This window comes from Populus alba, chromosome 1 (genome assembly GCF_005239225.2).
Source record: "Populus alba chromosome 1, ASM523922v2, whole genome shotgun sequence".
NCBI classification, from domain to species: domain Eukaryota; kingdom Viridiplantae; phylum Streptophyta; class Magnoliopsida; order Malpighiales; family Salicaceae; genus Populus; species Populus alba.
The window spans coordinates 25,907,365-25,913,989 of record NC_133284.1 but is presented as its reverse complement, the minus strand read 5'-3'; positions in this window follow the sequence as shown (position 1 = coordinate 25,913,989).

Genomic DNA, 6,625 nt, shown 5'->3' with positions numbered 1-6,625 from the left:
GTCTAAAGAGCTTTCACTTAAGGGGGTGTGTTAGAGAATAATATAAATCATTTCTTGAAAACTTACCTAACAACTTAAGCTATTGGGTTGAGATGATTCTTTGACAGTCATATCATTGTTAGGTTGTATTGTGCCCTTCCCCTGTATGATGGATAGTATTTGCTGAATATGCAAATCTGGAAATCCAGTCATAACTGAAGATGCCCCAATGTATGAACTAACCCTTTTTAACATTGTTAGTAGAAAACTGAGTGCCATTATTGCGCTTGAGCTGAGCCTGCCTGGAGCAAACTTGTTGGATGGATTTTTAGGATATTATGGTGAATATCCATTCAGTTTCCAACAGGTTTGTCGCATATGATGATCACAACCATAGAAAGAGCAATGCAAGGGTTAGCAGATAAAGAACGAGAATGAGCACATTGTCCACGTCTAGCAGCCAGGGCCACTGGTTCTGCCTTCCGCACAGCCATGGCAGAATTATCTATTATTTCACGAAGACTCCTCAGGCTACGCTGCTTCTCTTCCTGCATAACAGAAGCATAGGCCCTAGCAGCGGTGTCACTACTAAACAAGGGACTATTAGCATCTGAGTTTAGCAACGGATAATTCCGTTGCTAAATTTAGTAACGAATTTGCAACGGATTACATATTTATTAATTTTTTAATATTAGCAACGGAAAATCTGTTGCAAAAGAAAACATAACATTTGCAACAGACTCTCCGTTACTGATTAAAAAAATATATATTTAAATCTTAATCTAAAATTAAAATTATACAGACCGTTGATGGAGTATTTAGCTTTGACAATCTCAACCGTTAATTAGCAATCCTAAACTAACACTTATCTCTCCCCTTCAGAAACGTAAACAGAGCAAATAAACAAACAACCGGCCAGAAAATGCTAATTTAATTAACTTGCACTAATCTCTTCATCCCCTTCGTCCCCTGATAACATCCATAACAGTAGAAAAACAATTAACTTAGCACTCTCTCTTCATCGATCTCATTTTCCTCTGTCCCTAACATTTCTCTTCATCTTCTTCTCATTCGTCTCCAACATCAATAACAAATTCGATCTTTCTTTGTAAACCACCAAAAACACAGACCCACGGCGACATCCCACTTTACCCATCAGTATCACCATCAAGCATCCTGATTTACCCACACTCTTTGTATATGGGTTGGGTGTTGCATACTTTTCCTCAATAATTTAGGTAATTAATTTTACGATTTATTTGTTGCTCTGTTGCAATTAAACTTAGGTTAAAAAGTTTTAACCTAACTTTCTCAATATTATAGAATAAGATTCTAATATAGGATGTTGTAATCATTACAGTTACTCATGTATCTATCAGAATAGAATTCTAATATAGGATGTTGTAATCATTACAGTTACTGCAGTGTTCTACTACCTCTATATAAATAGGAAGGTTGGCTAAGGCACAACCCACACATTCTATTATTCTCAACTTGGTATCAGAGCCACAAAACCCTAAAATAAATTAAACCTACTTTTCTCACAACCTCCCAGCCTCCCTTCTTCAATGGAACAGCCGCCACATACATCTTCAAATTCTGCAGCACCAGCAGTCCAGCTTTCTTCTTCTCCGACAGTGCAGCCATCTTCTCTTGCAGCGCCTTCTCTGCTTTCCTCTACTACATCACCGCCTGGATTCTCCTCTGTCATGGCTGGTGAACGCCTCCTCTTGCAGCCCACGTCTGCTGCCTCTACTGTCGCAAACATTATCTCCCTTTCTCACATTCATCAAGTCATCTCCCTCAAATTAACAAACACCAATTATTTATATTGGCGTATGCAAATGCTGTCTTATCTCCTAGGCCAAGGAGTTTTTGGTTTTGTTGATGGCTCCAACATATGTCTATCAACACATGTTCTTGCCCATGATGGTATCTCTCTTCAGGTAAATCTACTTTTTCAAACATGGAAACAACAGGACCAACTCATTCTAAGTGTTCTTCTTTCCTCCCTATCTATGGAAGTTTTGCATCTTGTTGTTGGCTGTCAAAGTTCTTGTTCAGCTTGGGGAACTCTTGAGCGAGCTCTCGCTTCCACCTCCAACTCTCATATTATGCAACTTCATGGCTCTCTTCAGGATCTTCGACAGGGTGATGAATCAGTAACTCAATTTATGCAAAAAGCAAAGGCCTTATTTGATGAATTAACCGCTGCTGGTTGGCCAGTTTCGCTTGAAGATTTCAATTTATATGTGTTTCGTGGTCTTCGGGGAGAGTTTAAAGACTTAGTTACCAGTCTTATTACCAAGGCTGAACCTTTATCATATGCAGATCTTCACAGCCATCTCCTCACACATGAATTTCTTCACAAATCTTCTGTTGCCATACATGCGCCTCTGCTGCCCACACCCAGCATTTCATCTTCTGCTCTTGTTGCGCAGCGCCAGACTTTTGGCAATTATGGTCGCAGCAGGGGCCGCTTCAACGGTGGCTGGCGTTCCAACCAGTCCAACAGCAGAGGCAACCGATTTGCTGGCTCCAGACCTGATCACCATAGCTTCCAAAACTCCTCCTTCGGTGACAATAGGCAGGGCTCTTAGCAGCGCAATAGGGGGCAAAATCCACGCTGCCAACTATGTCAGAATTTCAGCCATACAGCTCCCCATTGCCCTCAATTCTAGGAACAAGGTTTTGGCCAACAACCTACTGCCAACCTGGTGCAGCGCAATCTCTCCTCAACCGGTTCTGTTGATTGGTTTCCAGATACCGGTGACAATCAACACGTCACACCTGATCTTGCCACCTTGACCGCTTCAGAACCGTATTTTGGTAATGATAATTTGCATGTTGATGATGGTAAGGGCCTTCCTATATCTCATCTTGGTCATACAAAAATATATCACCACATTGTTCTTTCACCTTATCTAATGTTCTTCATGTTCCTGCAATCACAAAACCTCTGCTCTCTGTTCAGAAATTTTATCTTCATAATAATGTTTATTTTGAATTTCACCCTCATGTGTTTTATGTCAAGGATTTCAACACCCATGAAGTCCTTCTCTCAGGTCAGAGTAAAGATGGTCTCTATGCCCTGACCAAGTCTTCCGTCACGTCAGTTCCTCAAGCCTATTGGTCTCCCTGCACTTCTGCCTCTGCCGATTTATGGCATTGTCGACTAGGTCATCCTACTTCACGTATCTTTCAATTGTTAATTTTGAAAAATAAGATCATTTGTAACAACAAACATCTTAATTTTCAATGTCAAAGTTGTCCTTTAGAAAAATCATCGCATTTGTCTTTAGGACCTACGGGTCACAAAACTTCTGCTCCACTTGAATTAATTTTTAGTGATGTATGGGGCCCTGCTCCTCTTTTTTCTTCAGATGGCTATCGTTATTTTGTTATCTTTGTTGATGTTTATACTAAATATGTATGGTATTATCCTCTCGTTGCCAAGCCTGATGTTTACTCTGTATTATCCTCTCAGGTGTTCTTATGCCGTGTAGATTTCATCTTGCTCGCCCAGAACTCAAGAACACAGGTAACAAAGTTTTTTTGATCGGTGCTTTGAATAATTGTTTTAGGCCATTCATTCGATAAAATTAGGATTTAGGAACTGTAGTCAGTGCAAATGTATGTGTGAACACAAGTTTCTCTCCCTCTTTTGCACAGAAATACATCATCAAGCATAAATTTAAGGTATAACTAAATTAGGAACCCCCACCCACCGCACTGCCAAAAACATAATAAAGAAAAAATGCACATGGTTAACAGAAAATTGTATCATAAGATTATTCTCACTGGGTGCTTCGTTGTGTATTTAGAACAGTTAATCAATAGGTTTCTTGAATCTTTAACAGAATGAGGAAAAGTTAATTACTGAATTGAGAGCTAAATATGAACCATGAATTCTATTTTTTTCCAGTTCAAATTGTGTTGCTGGTTCATCCATTATGTATATAATCTGAAATGAGGCTTGAAAGATTATGCTTGACTAATATATTTTTAATTTTGTTTGGATTTCTTGTGTTATCATAGATTTTATGTTATTTTTCTTTTATGTTGTAGGCATTTTAATTATGTTTTAGAGTTATTATTGACCAAACATATTGATCTTGCAAGAGAATTAACTTTGTTAGGGAGATTTTTTTTATAATAACTACAAATAAGAAAAATCATGGTTAAACCTATTTCTTCCTAAACGAAGAGCAGAAACAAAGGAAGAAGTATACATGACTATTAAAGGGTTACTTTTACATTTATGTTTTGGCAGAGGCAAGAAAGAATGAATTGAAATGTGGATATTGTTGATCCTGTTTATTCACTCATGAGCAGGTTTCATGTTAAAATAAAAACGTGTATAATTAATTAATTTGTTATGAAAATATATAATAAACGTCATTAAAAGCTGCCCTTTTTCGAGGAATCCTGCGCAACCTTTTTGGTTCCACTGTTCCTTAAGAGACATTATCGGTATTATTCTTTGCGTCCTTTACTTTTGATTTGTCTTTGTTCTTCTTAATCTGACTTCCCATCTCTTGGTTCGGCCCTATTCTCTGCTTCATCATCAGGATGGATAGACATCCATAATTTATATCAACAGTCAATTAGAATGATATTAGGCATCCACGAAAGTAGAAACTACTATAATGGCTAATATAGTAAAATGAGTTTACTATAATGAAAATGAGTTTATTACCTGCAATGCATTCTGTGATGGTAAGAAGCAAAGTGTAGATGCACATGTGAATATTTGATATTATTATATGAATAAATATTTAAATTTTTTATTTAATTGTGTAGTAATAAAAATAGATATTTGTAAGAAAATAAATGATTTAAAATCCAAAAAACAATTATTCTTTATTCAGCTCTAGCATGGCTTAGTGGATGCTTGCATTGTCACATGCAAAGATGCTTCAACAAAGTTAATTGCATGTACTTTATTAAGAGTAAAGGACAGAAATAAAGAGAGAGTGGGGTCAATGAATAGAAACCTGTCTGATTCCATGCCAGTGAATGACAACTCCCTCGGTGTGGAGTTTGTTTGTGAGATGCACATGAACTGTATCTCCAGCTCTAGCCCGGATCGTTGGTCCAGGAAACTTGCCATTGATGCTCATAACAACATTCTCTAACCCATCTGGAGACGAGTACATGTACTCCACTTCCCATTTGTAAAAATGGAGTGATCCAGTCTTATTAGAAGTAGCAGTAGCCAATGAACATTGGGTCAATGAAAGCAGAAAGCACCAAACAATGAGACCCTTGAAACTTCTGGAGAATGGTTCACCCAAGGAGTTACAAGGTGCCACCATCTTCTTATTTTTTCAATTCATTATAAATTATGGATTTTATTGTTAATTTTTTTTTAAAATTACTGATTAGATTTATTAAAATCAAAATTTGAATGACATAGCAAGAAATGCTAATTGAAACACTTTTATTAAATCAAAATTTAGAACCACTAACTAATTCATATTGTTTTTATTTTTATGCTTAGCTTCTATCTATGTATGTTTCTTCAATGATATATATATATATATATATATATATATGTACCTGTATGAAAAACAAAGGAAACAATTTTGCATTCCTTCTTTATCTTGTTGTTGATATTTCGGTACTGATCACTAATGCATTTCTAAGAAAGTGATTTTTTTACTTCAGCTTTGCTTAGTAAAAGTACAGAACAGCAATGAGAAATAGAAAAAAAAGTTTTAATCTATTAATAGTGTGATATTTTGTTGATCCTTGTAGAATTTTAACAATGAAACTGTCCTTGAATTCTATTGAGACAAAATGTAACTCCTGAGATTCATGATGCTAACATCTCTATGTAGGACTGGATATGTTGAACAAACCTACTAAGAAGCTATTGACTTCTTGATTCCATAACATGTAACTTCTGACTTCTTGGTCTGTTTTAGGTGTTTTGATTAAACGGTTCTACTCTAAGAATTTGAAGGGATAAGTTTCTGCCATAACAGAATTACTGCTGTTATTTTCACTTCCATGTGCTTACTGGCTCTCTGTAATCAATGTTTTCCCACAAACATAGTTTAGTAGAAATCAGGGGACTAGGGTGGAAGGGGATTATACCTTGATGCCTTCAATTATATATTATGCCTTTTACACTAAACACTTCTTTGGTATTTAGCAATTATTTTTACGAGATTTTGTGGTTTGTAAGAGTACATACTGTATATGGTGTCTAATTTTACCCTCTCAATTGAAGGATTGTGCTACTTATACTGGGAGTTCCCGGAGTGTTAGGTCTAGGAGTCCTGGGAGTGAGAGAGATGACCGAGGTAAGGATAGAAAAAGCCATAAAGATGATGTTAGGGATGAAAGCAGGAGGGGGAGAGATAGGCACATCAATGATCGTGAAGAACGGTATCGTGGAACGGCAAATGGATTCTTTTTATTATATCTTTTGTTGTTTCTTTTTATTGTATTTCGATTTATTTGTATTAATGCAAGTTTAACTAAATTTTTATAATTATGAATATTATTTTTATTCCATTTTTTATTAGTGATACAATTATTTTTAATATTAATTTATGTTGGTTATATTCTACAACTTTTAAACTATCCATAAATAATTAATTAAAAAATTAAAATTCATTTTAATAAATAAAAAAAA